At 42.4% G+C, this 18,771-nt stretch overlaps 1 long non-coding RNA gene across 1 annotated transcript; it reads right to left on the minus strand.

Annotated features, from left to right (window-relative positions):
• Window positions 1-4,864: 4,864 nt before the first annotated feature.
• On the minus strand, window positions 4,865-17,937 carry LOC117875613. Its single transcript, XR_004645305.1, has 3 exons — window positions 17,151-17,937; window positions 14,795-14,960; window positions 4,865-5,026 (listed from the first exon to the last, which is right to left on the minus strand). It is a non-coding gene; the product is annotated as an uncharacterized LOC117875613 (long non-coding RNA).
• Between the last annotated feature and the right edge of the window lie 834 nt (window positions 17,938-18,771).

Below are 18,771 nucleotides of genomic sequence, written 5' to 3' on the forward strand. Positions count from 1 at the left end.
TTCCGTACTTGAATAAATTCCCATTATTTAGCATAACCTCCAGTGCAATCTTCTTTTTCATTCTCTACCTTGGCTTTTCTTATCTTTTTTTTTTATACTCTCTGAACTTCATTCAGTAATCTTGCCAGTCTTCCGCTGTACCTGATGTTTAATACCTCACATATGCCTCTTTCTTACCCTTGATGATTACTTTTTTTTGCCTGTTCATCACAATGTGGATTTATTTATTGCTAGACTGCATATGCAACGACCCTTGGGCATATATTAATTTAAGTTCTGAATGCTTTCCATTTCCCATCTATGTTCTCCTCTCCATTACTTTTCAGCCAGTTCCTCCCACATCTTTTTGAAACTTGCCCCTCAAATTTTGGAAGATTTGCACAAAACTGATGTTATGCTTTTTGAAATAGATTGTCAAGAGAACCATCCATATGTCCAAAGAGAGAGTCTAAAGGAATGACGTCCTACAAAACTGTCAAAAAGTTATGGGGCTTGATTCTAGCTGAACCATGCTCTAAGCCACCTTTATGCCTTTTCTAGTCTCAGGGCTGGCCCAGGACCAAACTGGCCCCACAGTAAGAGCACCCCAATAATCCTAGGGTCCATTCTGCCAGTCCAGGATCACCAAAATGTAGGGTACTCCAGTCCTGCCTCCTCCCCACCCCATTACACTCCCTCTCTGACCTGCCCCCTGTAAGGGGGAAGGTGGGAACTGGGTAACGTAGAGCTGTCTCCTATAGCACAGTACTAAGTCCCCTTGGCACTTCTGGAATGGTGCAAAGGGACTTAATCTGGGCTAAGGAGCTGACATGTGGAGTTGCCTGAAAGTAGTTCACTGGGCTTCATTCCAGAGCTCAGTTTAAGGGGTTGATCCTGAACTGAAATATGCATATCCAGAGTCCCAGAAGGCAGAATGACCTGTGCCTTTAAGGGACTATCTGCAGCCCATATTCAGTAATGCAGTTGCACCGGAATGATCTTGAGCACTGAAGTTCAAATGCCCTGAAAAAGGGTCATGGTTCCAAACACTGGGAGGTTCCAACTATATACATCAATTTTTCTACTCATGCAACATATTTCTGGAAATTGCTGAAATAAACAACACACCTGGATCTCCTTGGAACCAGTTCAATTAGGAAGTCACAAGCTGTTCTACTTTTTTCAACTCACTCAGAACTCAGAATGTAAAACCCAGCACTCAGAGATACAGTCTCCCAATAGGAGTTGTGGAAGCAAATAACTTAATTAGTTTTAAGAATGAACTGGACAAATTTATAAGTTCAACCATATGACGAGGTTGCTTGTGATTGTAGGGGGCAGGGCTCAATAGTCATGGGGCTCATTTATGTTCCTAAACGCTCATGCTTCAGGGTTTCAGGCAGCCACTGGCAGTGGTCAGGAAGGGATTCCCACCCTCCCCCAACGTACTCTGTTTTTGTATCTCCTTCCTCTAAAGCATCAGGGATGGCCACCAGCTGGAGATGGAAAATAGCTTGGGGATGGCCAGGGTTCTGATGTGGCACCAAGCATTGTCTCTCTCAGGTGCTTGGCTGATTGGTTATTTCTCACATGCTCAGGGTTTACCTGATTGCCATATGTGGATTTGGGAAAGAATTTTCCCCCAAGTCAAATTGGCAGAGAACTTGGGGTTTTTTGCCTTCCTCTGCAGCATGTGGGTGGGGTTTATTTGCCAGGATTATCTGGGTATATCTCACTTAATCATGTCCCAGACATTGCCAGGACCTTGGGCATTGATGTACTTCAATCTCGCCTGTTCTGCGCCTGTGGCACATAATAGTCTAGTCTCCTGTGGGCTGTAATACTTTGGTCTCATTTTGGTTGTTGGGTTTCGGTGTGGGTGCTGGGTGGCCTTGGTGGCCTGTGATCTACAGGAGGTCAGATTAGATGATATGGTGGCTCCTTCTGGCCTTAAACTTTCTGACTCAATGACCCTATACAGTGAGGATTCATGACATTTTCTGCAAAGACCTGAGGGTCCCTGCAATGAATGGCTGACGCCCACCTACCACAGTTCTCTCGTCTGTGATAAATATAATATCTATAATGAAAGTGATCTCTTTATAAAGTGTTTTTCAGTGTAATAGAGCTCTCTTCCTTCTTTCTTTTAATTCACAGTATTATGAGTATTTACACACCATGGGGTAGATCACCACAGCCCTTACTGGGCCATGCAGTGGAGTAACGGACGGGAGTTACTGCCCTGCTCGGCCCTGCTCAGACTATGATTCAAGCACTGGAGCTACTCACCCACTACTCCTCACTGTGAGCAAGTGAGCAGGGTGGTGGTGTGAGAAGTGGGAGGAGCCCTGGCCCCACCTGCTCTACTCATCAGCCAGAGTAGCTGGCCAGGCATGAAGGAGTAAGTTGCTCTACACAAAGGGTGAAGTAACTTACTCCCTCACCAGGTAAAGGAGAAGCAGAGGAGGAACGGTGACACCATGCAGGGTAGTCTGAACTTCAAGCTGGAGAGCTAATTTCCAGCTCGAGGAAACATACCAGTGCTAGCTCTGATTGAGGTAGGGTGCCAAAAATAGAATGTAACCACAGTGGCACCAGGGGCAGGTTCGCCTAGCTGCCCCAAATACAATCAGAGGTGAGACCATAGGTACATACTCAGGCAGCTTGCCCCTCTAACCACCATGGCTACCCTTCTATTTTTAGCACAGTAGTTCAGTCAGAGCTAGTGCTGGTATGTCTCCTCAAGCTGGAATTTACACCTTTCTGGCTCCAGTGTAGACATACCCTGAGTTACAAATTGCTTCCACTATTCATAGCATCAGTCAATCTAATTCTGTACAAAGCAACACGTTAAGAGAATATTAAGTTTTCATGGTTAAGCACACAAAAATCAGGAAATGTCAAAGTTAAGTTGCATGAAAAAATCCTACCTCTTGTAAATACGCATTACAATTAAGACCTGGAGCATGTAAAGATTTATCCACATGATGGCTTCAGTGGGACTATTCAGTGTGTAAAGTTAAGCACATGAAGAAATTTTTGCAGGATTGGGATCATAGTTTCTAATTACAGGATCACATACCATATCTCAGAGAATACAATATAATATCAGCTAAATGTGCAGCCTCAGAATAGCTTGTTGTTGTTTTTTTCCTTCTCTTTTTTCCCTCTATACCAGGAAATTCCACACAAAAATATAGTGTTAAAACTGTTCAAGTTGAGAAATCAAACACTCAGAATTCAAAGAAATTGCAAAATTTTGAACATGGAGCCTTAATCCTGCCCCTTGTGCGTATGTCTTAAAGTATGGTTTATTATTTGTCAAATAATATAATATTATAAAACAATGACATTTTTATACAACCTTTCATTCAGAACACGTAGTGTACATTCCGTATTGCACTCCCACGTAATACAGATTTTACATGTAGGCTGATGTAGTTTGAAAGCCAGCTACCTTTTTCTCTGACAGCCCCCACACATATTATAATGCCACAGTTATTATTAGTTATTACTGTTATTTGTATTACAACAATGCTTAGGAACCCCAGTCAAGGATCAGGACTCCGTTGAGCTAGGCACTATACAGACATCTGGCAAAGAAGACAGTCCCTGCCTGAGAAAGCTTACAATTTACACAATAGACATGACATAACGAATGGGTGAACCAGACAAATTGGTTGGGGTGGGATGGGATGATGAATAATAAACCGTCTAGCAGAAAAGCAGAAGTCACTTGACTAGGCAGTGTCTTTGCAAATAATTGTTGAGTACAATGCAATAGCACCAAAGGCTGTGCTAAAAATGCACATAAAGACACATACAGTATATGGGCATGGATGGATCATGTTTGGCAGAAGCATGGAGATGAAAACCCTGCCCAGTGTCACATCCACACACCCCTCTCTGACAATAGAAACAGAGCATGAGAAGGTGTAAATTCTGCAGTCCTCATGGCATGCAGAAATTCACCACTTTTTCCCAAGCTATTCCTTTCTTTCTAACAAAGTTCAGAATTGAGCCCTAAGGGCACAAACAAAGGGAAAATTGCTTCAACGCATTTTCCCCTAGCTATTGCTTTGGGGTATATGTAAGATGAGGTCAAGTCAGTCCTACGTTACAAGCATGTCTAATTCATTGTGTGGGTACTTGTGCATGCTTGAATTTGACAATTTGTTTATCGCGTTTCAAACAAAATCAATGCACAGTAAACACAGAAGGCATTGTTACTGCATCTTGTGTGCTGTCGCTTTAATTTTTATATTCTAGTCTATTTGATGATACTGGAAACTTTCATTTTACACCAGAAGAAGGTTTAGGATTTGGTCTGTAAGACAGCATTCATGCTGAGAATTTTTGGGAATTCTTCTACTGCTAGGATAGTACAACTTTTGCTACCTACTGATGGAGCACTAATTTAAACCAGTTACCAGTATTTTTACTGTGGGATCAGATGGCACCGTGGTGCAGATGCCTACAGCCTGTCTATACTAGCACTACCACCATATCTGGAATCAACTGAACTGTTCTAGGGCTTGGAGAATACTCTACATTTGTTGGAGTAGATTAGGCTCTAGTGTGTTGAATTGAGTAAATAGCTGGGACGAGCCAGTGACGTAAGATGCTAAGCAACATTCACTATCTCAGAGCCTGACTCTATAGTGGAATGTTGACCTTTGCAGATAGGACTTCTCTCTCCAAGAATGAAAAGTTCTTTAATACAATTAAGTGACTATATGTTGGTGAAACAAACTTGCCAGAAAATTCTTAAAACCTTAGGCCAGCCAGTCATGTCCCTTTCTCAGCGAGAACTTGATGTACCAGGGAAACCATAATTAAGAAAACATCCAAAAGGTAGAGAAATGAACCCTACCTTCTAGTGCTGAGCCCAGTCCTCGCCCAGGCGTTCTTTACCTCTTGTTGCTGGAACAGCTGCTTTTGGTTGCTTCACGGAGCACCTACATCGACCTGAGCTGTAGTCTTGTGTGCCGGGGTCACTGTGGTGGCTCAGTGCCTTGTCACTGTGACGTTCCTCTGCAGATGGTTCCTAAAGAGGGTTGTTCATATAGCGTGATACATTTTAGCACACCTATTGCATGCATTAGGGAGGCTGTAAACTCATCCGACCTCACTTCTCTAGCCTGGGAGTAGAGAAGCAAACCCAAAAATATGAAAGGAGAATAAAGCTACGCCATGCAGATCTCATTCTCAAGCTCTTTCAAACACATGGAGCCTGAACCACTCCACCAGTTCTAGTTATGTGCATTTGTAAGGTTTGCTAAGCCTTTTTGTTACTTTCCTTTGCAACCAAAGCTTTCTGCTAGCATTACCAATCTAAAGCACTACCCTAAGGATTACCAATGCAATATACCTCACACAAAGGAAACTCTGCTATATAAACTGGCTACTGAGACCTAAGCTAACTGAAATTTTAGTGGCTTTCAAGTATAGCCTTATGTACAGTAGACCACACTGTCTGGGTGCAATAAAGACCACATCATTCTGTCTGGGTGCAATAAAGACATGGATTACAGTGGTGTATCTGGATGCAGCAAGAAGTTTTGCAACTTCATAGACAGCAGTCAAGGATCCAGAAGAACTATTGGTCCTTGAGCCTCATTAAAAATAGGCAGACATGGCCTTTCAGATATTAGTCCTGCCACCTCTTCTAGGTGCAATGGAACTGTCTATAAATCATGGAACACATTAGGTGGGTGGCTCTCTAATTTTGCATGTTCATTTCAGTGTTAAAAATTATAAAAGGGGTGGATGGATCTTGAAAATCCCCAGAAAATGTGTTATGTAATTTATGGACAGCCCTAACCCAGATCTACTAATATTGCATCTGTCTTGAGCTTTGGCCAATTCACTCTCATCCAAGGCTATGTGTGGTAGTTATATAGCCCCCGTTACCATAGTATTTGAGTAACTCACATTCTTTTTATGCATGTATCCTTGCAACCCACCTGAGACAATTCCTATAAGAAAACTGTTATTCCTACACTCCTTTATCGATGCAAAACCTGGGTGACCTATTGACAGCACCTCAAGAGTCCAGAGAGGTACCACCAACAATGCCTCTGGAAGATCCTTCGCATAAAGTGGGAAGACAGCTGCACTAACGCCAGCATCCTCACTGAAGTCAATGTCACCAGCATTGAAGCAATGATCCTCGTGCACCAACTCCACTGGGCTGGACATTGTGCGTGGATGCCAGATTCCCGCCTTCAAAAAAAGCCCTCTATTCTCAGCTCACCCATGGTCAGAGACCCCATGGTGGTCAGAGGAAACGCTACAAAGACACACTGAAAGCATATCTCAAGAAAACTGATGTGGACCTCACATGCTGGTAGGATCAAGCCACCAACCGACTTCAATGGCACCACATCCCCCATCAGGCAGTGGTCCACTTTGAGGAGAGGCACCTTGCCCTTGAAGCTGAAAAGAGTGAGAGAAGGAAGGAAAAAGAAAAAACTTTCTCCCAGCAGGCAGCTGCCGGAAATGTCAGGTTCCAGGATCAGACTTCTGAGCCATCTCAGGACCCATATGTAAATCTGTGGTAGAGATCATCCTCGAATCGAGGGTTCACCGATGATGACACTTGTGACACAGGGAAGTGCTATTATTGCCATTTTACAGAAGGGGACCTGAGGAACAGAGAGGCTAACTGATGCCTAGGGTCACCCAGGAAGTCTGTGGTGGATCAGGGACTTGAACCAAGGTCTCACAAGCTCTAGATTAGTGCTCTAACCATTGGGCAACACTTCCTCCCAAGTCCCTCTTTTAGTGAGATGTTGGAGGGAACTAAAAGAGATGGCACTGCGTTTATTGTTAAGGGTTTCATGATGTACCATTTCTAACAGGAGGAAACCAATGAGTTTAAAGTGGCATCTGGTTAACGGTTACCTTTACCCTTTCTACGAGAAAAATGAGACAGTTGAACCTTCACTGTCAGAAACAAAATAAGATTGGCCAGAGACTCCACTATACAGATAGACACTTCAGTAAAAGAGGGTAGAAAGTTGAGAAGAAGATTTGAATTCGGAGAATCTGTACAAACCCTCTAGTCCCATATTTAGAGGATGACAGGGGTCCTTTATGGTGAAAAATGCTGTGATAGTCTCAGATTCAAGATCCTAAATACTGGGGGTGAAGACAAGTGCTATAGTCAGGACCGGCTTTAGGCACCGCAGGGCCCGATTCAAAGGAGCTGCCGCCGAAGTCCCGCCACTGTCTTCGGCAGCAGCTCAATCACTGGAGGAAGGACCCTCTGCCGAAATGCCGCCAAAGACAGTGGCAACGATTGAGCTGACGACGACGACGACAGCGCCGGGACTTCGGCGGCAGCTCAATCGGCTGCCGGTGCCTTCGGCGGCACTTTGGCGCAGGGACCTTCCTCCGCAGCAGCGATCGAGCTGCCGCCGAAGACAGTGGCAGGACTTCAGCGGCAGCTCCTTTGGAACGTTGCGGGGCCCTCTTAGGGGCGTGGGGCCCGATTCCGGGGAATCGGCTGAATCAACCAGAAGCCAGCCCTGGCTAGAGTTAATTGAAATAAACAAGCAAGACAAAATACAAAGGTCCACAAAAGTACTTAGGTGCCTATGTCCCGTTTTTAGGCACCATTCTGATCCACAAAACTCCCACTTAGCTGCCACCTAGCCCCATAGATTCCTAAGTTTGTGCAGTAAAGTTCCCTCTGTGCCTGTTTCAGTTCCTGTGAATGTGCACTACTGCCTCACTTTAGGACATGCACCTATCTCCCGTGTAAGCTCCAGAGCAATTCACAACCTGGGGGAAGATCGGTGTTTGGCCACCCAAGTCACATGGAGGATCCAATTCTCCCAGGATGTGGGAGATCCCCTAGTTCACGTCTCCTCTCCACCTGAGGGAGAGAAGGGACTCAAACAGGGAGCAGCCACCTCTCAGATGAGGGCCCTAACCACTGCCCTAGGAGATAGTCTGAAGTGAGTCTCCCTCAATCTCTCCTATTGAAGTTAAATAATTGAACAATTCAGTGTTAACTGGGCCAGAGAAAGACTCTGCAGCCTGGTGATTAGGGCACTCACCTGAGAGATTGCAAATTGCTGTTCAAATCTTTTCGTCCCCTCTGGTGGAGGGGACATGTGGACTGGAGGTCTCCTGTATCCTAACCACTGGGCTAAAGGTCACAGGGGAGGCCCTCCTCCTCTTCTCTTTTGTTTCGGGCCCCACATGCAACTTACACAGCCGAATGTCTATCTTTCCCCAGTTCATGGATTGCTAGCCGAGATAGATGTCTCCCTGAACTCTTAGGTACCTGTCTCCGTGCCGGAAGGGGCTTAGCACACACCCCTCTGGCCAGCAGTTTAGGCCTAGTTTAGGCTGCTCCCTGCATAGATTGTCAGGTTTGTAGATCACATTCTAAGACGCTCATCTTTCCTCATGGATTGCCTAGGGAGCCCAGGCACCTAACTTGGGCTTTGCAGATCACAGTGTCGAGCCTGTGATTTTCTAGGAGCCTAAAAGTTAGGTGGCATGACACTCAGTGTCACAACACCTAAGTCTCTTTGTGGCTCTGGGCCTGTTATCCTTATTGAGATATGGTGCTCACTATTTTAAAATCAGGGTTAACTAGATATTTCATTAGTGGTCCTCTAGTTTTAATTGTTACAAATGCGTATATATTGTTTCCCTCATATACTGTGAGAAATGCCAGTCCTGCGGCTTCGACGGCAATTCAGCGGCAGGGACGCTGAAGGTGCGGCACCAGCAGACCTCCCACAGGCATGCCGCCGAATCCACGTGACCAGCGGACTGCCCGCAGGCGTGCTGCCGAAGCCACCTGACTGCCGTGCTTGGGGCAGCAAAAACCATAGAGCTGCCCCTGCTCATACATTCATAGGTTATTTTTTAAGGCAGAAAGAACATCTAATCTAACCTTGTACAGGTCATAAAATTTCACTGAATGATTCCTGCATCGAGGCCACAGCTTCTGATTCGTCCAGAGCATATCTTTTGGAAAGGAATCCATTATATCCTTAGGTAAAATGTTAATTGCCCTCTCCATTAAAGTTGCACCTTATATCTTTTCTGAATTTGTTTAGCTTCTAATTGACTGTAAAGGGAAAACAGAGAAACTGACTGAACACAAAGTGCAGTCAAAGAACAAAGGAAACAAACTGAAGAAACAAAGAAAAGTATTTGATTTTCTTAAAAGTGTAATGTTTAAGTTAATAGTCTCCCTTTAATTTGTGAGATCAGAACTAGAAATGTAATAATATTTTAAAGCAAATACGTACAATACTGAGTATTGCTTAGACTTTAGTAAGTGAATTTAAGGACCTGTCATATGACAGACAACAAAGGTACATATATGTACATAAAGAAAAACTAATGTACAACATATTAGAATATCCACTCTCAGTGAAACTCTAGAAGGGAATTCTTCTAAGACTGAGTTTTTGAGACTGAATGTGACTTCAATCCTTCAGCCAATGTTAGAGCTAAAACAGTTTGAAAAGACAAAGATTTGGCAGCAGAGCTATTGTTCTCTCAAAAAAATAAACATTAGGCACATTTGTTATCATTCAATATGCACACTATCATTGAATGATTAATAATTAACTCATGCACTGTAGCTACAGTAGCTTTGAGAGGTTCCATTTTACAAACTTTTTGATTTTATGAACTCTTCAGTCCCCAATTAGTTCATCAAATAGGGGTTCTACTGTAATAGCTTCAACAGTGTACCTGTGTCCAAAATCCTGCCTGGTTACTGCATTTATCTTGTTATAGAAATTATAGTGCATGACAAATCTATGGCCCCTGCAATAGTGGACAGAGCTCATTGCAGGACTGGGGCCTAAATCATTAAGGTTATACTACACCACATGTTAATGTAGCCTAAATGTAAAAGGATGAAAAATACATTTCATAATGCTACATGTATATCTCTGATCATAGGAAAAATTGCAATATCTTATCTGAGAAATGGATAAGACCATGTAATTAAAGACTGTAACATAACACACAAGGAGGTAGTGTTAAGGATGCATGTTCCACCTTAACTCTCACATTTTCTGACCTTTTGAGTGCACCTGCAGCATTCTCATGAACCGCAGTTCAGCAAAGTATTCAAGCACATGCTTAAACCCATCCCTATGCAGCAAAGCATTTATGCATATGCTTAACTTTAAGTGCTTTGTTGAACAGGGTTAGACCACTGAATCGAGACCATAATGTAGTTCTGTACACACACATACTTCTATTAGACAGAAGTGTCACAGCCCTGCAGCTCCCAATGAAAACTATTTGTCCAGCATTTGGAAAAGTCGGGGTGGGTGAGGGGGAGAGGAGAAATAGGAAATGCTCAGTAAAGAGTCAGACAGACATATTACATCTGCAGTTAGAACATTTTAAAGGATCACTGTTATTAGAAATTCAAGTTTTTCAAGTATTAAAAATAAATCTTTAATTCCCCTACAGATTCCTAGTATCCAGAGTATTTTATACAAACATCTGGATAAAGGAATAAAGGCAAATCCATTGTGTTTCTAGACATTCCTGGAGCATTGATGTTCTTGAGATTATGCTATTGGATTACTGGTATAAAAATAATAAATATTTTCAGTACTTAAAGCTGTAATGCTTTATGTTGGATTTGGATTTTGGTTTCATTTTAGTAAAAGGTGGATGGAGAGTCAAAGTCTCTTCCTTAGCCAGAAGGATATATTTGACTTGTATCGAGTTTATTGCTTACTGACCTATATTTTTCTACTTTTCAATATTTGAAAAGTTACTTAGCAACTTTATTACCCTTTAGTCAACATTTCAGAATATCTTTAAAGAGAAAAAATATGAAAATATTACTTTTCATTTCTCTACTAAATGACAAGGAGGAAAATATTCATCAATTTACTTTATGTTAATAACACTGTATAATACACTAATCTATACATGGCACACCAATTTGCTGTTGTTGGTTTAAATTGATAGAATAGCATGTCATACAAGATGGGCTTCATATGGAAGGGTAGGAGACTCCACCAAAGGGAGAGCTTTCAAAATGTTTTGATATCTACAAATGTGTTTTCAACAGGGTGTTTAACTAACCAGGAACCTAGCAATATAACTGGCTCAGAGTTATGTTTGTTAAGAGCAAATGTAGACAGCCCTTGCCAGCCATCCAAGGATTAAACAGTTATAAACTTCCAAATGTGCCCAGAATTTAGTGATGCTGTAAACATACAGTATGTTTAAGTAACACACGCTGCGCTTCTCCATGTCTGCCTTTCCTGAAAGGAGGGACAAGGTGCAGCCCTACAGAGCTGGGTTTCAAAGCTCCATTTGTGCAAGGTCTTCACCCTTGTTGCTTCCCATTTCCCTAGGGAGCTGTAGTATGTCACTGAAAGTACTAGTAACCAAAGACAGCAATGCAACAGCTAAGCCTTATGGCTCCAGCCCAGTCCTTTCACTTTATCCCTTTTACTGTTCTCTCTCTCTCTCTCTCTCTCTTTTTTTAACATGCAAGTTGCCATGAAAAATTTGTTAATGAAATATTTGCTTAGAAGTCTGCTCTGGGCTAGGCTGATAACCTATCTGTGTTTGAGTTTGGCTTCCCATATTCTAAATACTCATCTTCTCTCTGTTTAGCTTATTGATTGGTTTGGCAGGAAAAGCAGCCTTGTCATCAGTGACCAAGGTCAAACTAAACAAAAAGGGACAGGAGAAAAAAAAAAGGAGAAGTTGAACTGATGAGCTCAGTGAGGCAAGAGTGGAATATCTGACCTGCCAGAACTTTTCTTAAAGGGACAGACTCTGTTTTCTTAGTGTCTTGCATGCTGTTTACAACGTCATAAGAAAATAGCACCATAATATTTTACATTTATAGATCAGCTTGCATCCAAAAGAGCTTATAAATTTTGTTTGTACAGCTCTTCCAGGGTGAAAGCAGAAAACAGCCAAATACTGGGCTAAAACACTATACCCATGAAAGCATCATAGGATATTTAATGGTCACACAGAGCAGACAGGACCTTTGGCCAAACTTTAAACACTTAAATCCATATCAATGAACCTAAACAAAAGACACTTATTTCAGAGGTGCTGAGCACCACTGGATGTCACTGAAGTCAATGGGAGCTGTGGTTGTTCAACACCTCTGAAAAACCGACTACTTTTGTTGAAGTGTCCTGTTTTATGTACCCCCATTTGAAAATTTTGGCCTCAGTTTTGGAAATCCTCTCCAAAACTTCCACAAACAGAAAGCTGCATGGAAAACAGGAGAGAATGTTTATGCAGGGCTAAACTGAGCTTCTCATTATAAGGAGTCTGTCTTTCAAAGGTAATGGCGAGATCACTGAGCCACCCTCGCTGTTATGCTAAGCTCTTCATTAACTGTGTGGACTTTATTGTCTCTCTGTGTCTTAACACATGAAATGCATAAAGTGCCTGTGTCTCTAAATATTGTATCCTCTCTAAACTTGGGTTTATTCAACTAAAACTTGTCCAGAATTTACAATAATTACTGAAGACATTTTACATAGGAGTCATTCTGCAGTACTCCACTATGGATAGTTCACGTATACATCATTCAATGTTAACAGGAATGTATGCTTCGACAGGAGACTGTATCAGAAACTAGATGCTAGGATATGTCCTGGCATAAGCAGATTGAGGTTGGCTTCTTTACTATTGTGGCTCATTGCAAAGAAAATTGACATTTCTGACTCATCTAGACATCATAACTCAACATCTCCTGTAGTCCTGAAAGGAAACGCTAATACCACAGACCTGCTAAGTAAGCTAGCTGACAATGCCCTTTAAACGTATCAATCACAATATATTCAGGTAAGGAGTTTTACAAATGAGTGGGAGCTGGAGACGAATAATTATGTAATATGAACAAACTTCTAAATTCTGAGGTCTTTGCTCAATATTTGCTAAGTTCTTACTAAGTGAGAGTTTAGCTTTATAAATGACGGGGGGGGGGGGGAAGTGAATCAGGACTAGATTATTTGGCCTTATCTACTTCTAGATTTCTCTTTCTAAAAAAAAGCTCTTAAATCTTTTTATATTTTCTCTCATCAAGGAGCTAATTCAATTATCAATGTATTGTTCACAGTGTATTTGGACACATTAGTATTCTATAGTTTTATAATATGCTATTACAGTTGTTGACACATTCAGCTTCAGTGGCCTAGTTGAATTGATCAAATATATGCCTAATTTCCTATCTGCAGGCATGGATAGACTAACAAATTGAATCAAAGCGGTTTTCATCAAAACTTAAAGAAACAGACAAGGCTACATGCTGTTGGACTAAAGAAGGCAGTGACTGTATGTCACTGAAACAATTACTCCCCGCCTCACACCAATGAACACAAACAGTATGGGCCACAATTTAAAAGAAGCCTCCAAAACTGATCCTACAGATTTCTCCTTTTTCCATGCATCTACTGAGTAACTGTATACCTGACTCTACCTAGTTGGCATAGGCAAAAGGACATGTTACATAGGAACGTGGGCCTGTGTTTTCAGAAATTAAAACAAATGACTTTTGGGTGCCAAAACTGAGACACCTTAAAGGGGCCTGCTTTTCAGGATGTGCTGAGCACCCATCCTGGAAAAATCAGGTCCCTTGACAAGTTGAACACTGAAAATCACTAGTAGCTTTTGATAATTTTGGCTGTGGGGTTTGTGTACCGTATAACAGTTGCATGTGGAAAACTTCTGAGAGCTGTTTTAAAGGCCTGTGTGGAAAATGGAGGCCTAAATGATTGACACTGATGTCTGCTGAACAGCATCTCACTAAAGATTACCAGCAGAAGAAGGGTATGACAAGGAAAAACTGGGTACCAAGATCAGAAGAAATGCATTGTCCGTAAATAAACCAAGACTCTGGTGTTTGACATGTAGATTTAGCTACCCTTCGCCAAGTGTGTTTTAATTTGTATCATTCTAATCGGGTTAAGAAGTATTCTAGCCAAAGTAATTAGTAGCAAGCTACCAACCAGATTCTTGACACAGAAAGCAAGCAGGTTTCTCCTCCAAGTGTGTGCCCCCCTGAGGGATGGGAGGTAAAGAGCAGAAGAAGGGAATTAGAGGTGACCTTGCATTAATGAAGAGGAACATGCTGCTGGATCAATGGGCAAACCTGGCACACTCAGAGAGGAAGCTTCAACTGTGCCATCGAAGTATCTCTGATATCCATGGGGGTTTCACAATAGATGCTTATGCAAAAGAGGTAAACACGAAGGAGGTGGATATAATAAAATTGAGAGAGAGAGAGAAAAGGTGCCGGGGTGCAAATCAAAAATAAATGAGGAGATTGCCCTTGGTTCTTTTATTTAAAGAGCCTCTGTATTCATGTTATTGGATTAAGCATTTTGACCAAAGTTTATAGAATTTATTTTGGCCAAAAATGATTAATATGAATATTGGCCTAATGCCTGAGTAAAGGAATGGAGTTTCTCTCTCTAATCGGGTTGCAACAGATAAAAGCTAAATAGAAATGAGTAATTCGCCGTGACTCAATTTTACATGGGCTATATTTCAAGATCTGAAATTCCAAGTGCATTTCTGTTCTTTATTTCAGCTGTGCTATCTTTTACTCACCCTTGCTAGCCTATGTGTCAGCCTGGGTTGGCATACGGGGAAACATTTCTTCTGTAATCCTGATGTACCTTTTAGGAGACTACGTCTTTCTGGAAACTAAATCAATTCAAGTGTTCAGGAGGCCTCTAGTGGTTTATACTTTCAGAGGAAGTTTCCTCCAAAGCTTAGCCTGTGAAATAATGGAAATGCACATAAGGTCGGAGAAAGAAAGGGGACTCACCACTTGTTGCTTCCTGTTGTTTAGAATCAATAGCAATTCTTGTTATCTGAGTTCAATATCTAGGAATCAGGCACTCAGGATCTGATGTACATTTATACCAAATGATCAGAATGTGCACAGAGGAGAACAACAGGGTTTTGTAGGCTTGTCGGTGTTCCACGTGTTTCTAAGCACAGACAGGGAAAGAATTACAACGTGATGAGCTGTATATTTGAAATAGCCATCAAAGGAGAAGCTCTGCCAGTTTCATTTTGATCCATAAATGTAGATGCTTTATATTACTGACATTGGATTTCCAGTGTGGTACAGAAGGGCATAATTCCCCATTTGCAATAACAGGAACATAAAGGGCTAAAGCCTCAGCTGGTGTAAAGTGGCAGCAGCAGAGCTACCGTGATTTTTAGATCTGAGGATGTGACCTTTAGCCTATTAAATATACAAATATTATGTCTTTATTTGGGAAGCTTTATGTTATTTCCACAGACAGGGTTATTAAAAAGAAGAGTCATACAAATAAATGATAGTACTGAACTTCTGCTAGCTCTCGCCGGAGTGTTAGCCTAGACTGTCAATTCTTTCTTCACCACACATGTATTTCCCTTGGCTTATTTTTGTATGTCATAGGATAGTCAAAGAAATGTCCTTAATTCCTAGCACTTTGATTCACCTCCACAAACTAAGCCTTGTTGTAGGTGACTTAGTCCCCATGTGATCCACCTATTATTAGAACACGTTTAGCCCTCCAACCCCCCAAACTCCTGCTTCCCCGTGTCCTTATATATATCTGTCTCCTAGCAGAAAAGTGGCACATGACCTCCTATCCTCAAGAATACTTGGCACAAGTCCCTACTTCTCAGCCGAACCTATTGTTCTAGTAGAGAAAGACACAGGCGTGCAAGTGTCTTGCTGACACTTTTGACTTTAAACATGAAATGCCATTAATCAATCAGCTGCATCTGTTTGGAAAAAATAAGTGACTGGAGACAAGGCAAACACAGTAAATAATCCTTAGGCAATCTGGAAAGAAAATATGGGAGGATAGGTTTATGACGTCTCATTACTTTAAATTCATTTAATCTGTAGTCTTATCCTCCTCACAAAGATTAGGTTTACTAAGTGCACAGTAGCTAGACTCCAAAGTCAAATGCCCATGCAAAACACTGCCACCAAATTAAAAATGCTACATTTGCAAGAAAGAAGCGTCTGCTATGGAATTCACATATCACATGAAAAAGGAGGGGCTCTGAATGTACAAATGGGCAGATGTGAACTTGGACTAAGTTCTTAGGAGTCATAGGTTATGCCCATGTGCCACTTGAAGGTACATTTCTTTAGCTATACAATAAGGTTGTAGTTATGATTAATGCAAACAATCACTTGTCCATTCTTCTTACAACTGCTTCTGAGAATAGTTCCTCCATTGGGCCCAATCCTCCAAGTTGCTGAGCTTCCCCAGAAACCAAAGGAATGGAAAATAGTGCTCAGCATCTCAGAGGAGACAACCAACTCCTTGCAGGATTGAGCCCTAAGTAAACAGTGCTGCTATATTTACGTGCCTGCTGCTTTCTTTTTTTCAGAGCCTAAGCACCAGCTCCTAAACTGCACTTGTGCCCGTTCATATCACTCTGGTATGAGGAAGTCCCCAGCTTGTTTACAGCCAGCTCCTATGCCACCCTGTCCCCCAGCCTCTGGAGTGTGTGTTCCAGATGAATGGGGACATAGCTGAAGCGCTGCTTCCAGAAGCCATTATTCCTCATTGATGTTGCTGGAGTGTTCCCAGTGCACTGCTGCCTGGGGATTGTCGACACCCAGAGTAATATGGAGAAGCACTAAAGCTACTCTACAGTATACCAGAGCTGGGACATGCATAAAAACAGTCCTAGAGTCAGGAACCTGAGCCGGGCCGCGCTCCAGGCTACCCAAAGTGCATGTCTGAATATTCCACCTCCAAACGTGGTTCCTATTAGCAAGGGCAGGATTTTTCCCTTGAGGTAAATCCAGCCTGTTCCTTAGAGGCAGAGGAGCCCGATAGAGTGGAAGTGTGATTCTGCTACACAAGTTTAGGTGGCTGTATTGCAGGAGCAGTTCAGAGATTTTATGACCAGAAGGAACCATTGTGATCATCCAGTGTGATGTCCTGCATAATACAGGCCATGGAACCTCCCCTAGCAATTCCTGCAACCATTGTGTTTAGGCTGCAGCACGTATTTTAGGAAGACACCCATTCTTGATGTAAAGACTCAAAGGGATGGAGAATTTGCCACAGCCCTGGAGAAGCTGTCCCAGTAGTGAATTACTTCATTTGTACCTTGTTTTCAGAACCTTTATTTCCAGGGTTCATGTACAACATGCATACCTCATGCCAACGGCCTGGAGTCATCCCTTTCCACATAATGAATGCAGATTGCTCCTTAGTGTTCAGTGAGACTCCTGGCCAAGGAGCTGTATGATGTTCTTAAATACCTCCCTGCTTCACTGGCTAGTTTTCATAAAAAGAATCCAGCTTGTATACCTGCATGGAAAGGTCACTTTAAGTGGTAAATAATTTCCAGGTCACATAAAGTTTACAGTGTAAGTCAGATCAGAATCTAACATACTGTCTCTATAGACAGATTCTTTTCCCTAAAATGTTGGTTAGGTTGTATGTGTTCTCCTCCCAACTTCTGTCAGTCTCTTACTGCAGCACTTTACCTGTATGGTGCCCATGGATACCATAAGAGGTGCTACCAGCCAGGAGGTTTGTATCAGTTTTCCCTGCAGATGAGTAAATCATGTTTAGTGACACACTCTGTCTTTCCTGCTTAGTCAGACATAGGATTGAGAGCCTGCTCTTCAATCACGGTCTCCCAGGTGGTGTGTGTTCTGGTACAAACTGTGGCTAAAGCACTTATTACTGCTACAGACAATGAAATAGTTTGACAATTTTGAGTAATTTACCACTGCGTTGTCACAGATACTTTGCAAAAGGTGTTACCCCACTGGATGTTAAGATGTTACTAAATAAAACACAAACAGGACTGACCCCATCATCCCAGTGAGTGTGTGTGAGAGAGAGAGCACAAACAAACAAAGGGAGTGTAAAACGTGACTTCCCATCAACAAAATACTGAGGTCCTCCATTTCTACAGATGTCACATGAGCAAGTGTTCTTCAGCCATGACCTAGGGGAGGAAGAGGATAGTTCACACTCCATGTCTGTCACCAGCCCCTGGGACTTTAGCAGACAACTCCTAAGGTGACCTGGCCCTCCAGCTAAGCCCCAAATCCCACAGCTCCAAGTGTCACCAACCATTGCCCGGTGGGCGAGGATGACCTGACCACCACAGAAAGGGTGAGGGGAGAAAGGCTGCCAAAGAGAATGTAGGAACACTCATAAAAGGGGTGTATTCATTTTTATGTCATCATCATCCACACCCAAAGGCTTTAGAACCATTTCCCCATAAGATCTCTTTCCTCTCAGGCAAGTCCAATCTTTACCAGAGAGGCAGGCCCCAGCCTGTGCCCAATTCTCCCCAAACACAGTACCTTTTTCACAAGGAGATTTTCATTCTTCCTGCCCCTTTCTGGAGCTGTTTTTCCCCTTGGCACTTTTTCAGCAGCCCAATCTTCTTGCATGTTGCCTCTCCTCTGCTCTTTTTTCTGGAGTGAGCTGATGTCTGATTTGCATAGACCCCAGGACCTTCCCACTGCAACAGCTTCTGAGAGGATTGGTTAGTTGGAGTCAGCTGCTTGGCTTCTTTTTTATTTCTTTTTCCCCCACGTGTGACAGTTCACACTGTCACAATGTCTAGTCAGGTTTGGACACCTATAAGGAAAGATGCTAGTTTTGTAACGTTGACTCCTGCCTGATAGAAACTGAACTGAATTGGCCTACATGTTTCACACAGGCCCCTGAGTAGCCATCAGATGGTAACTTGTGATCACCTCAGGCTGGACTGAAACCAGTAAGAATTTTTTTCCTACTACCCACCCCGCAC

The sequence above is a fragment of the Trachemys scripta genome, chromosome 3 (genome assembly GCF_013100865.1).
Source record: "Trachemys scripta elegans isolate TJP31775 chromosome 3, CAS_Tse_1.0, whole genome shotgun sequence".
NCBI classification, from domain to species: Eukaryota; Metazoa; Chordata; order Testudines; family Emydidae; genus Trachemys; species Trachemys scripta.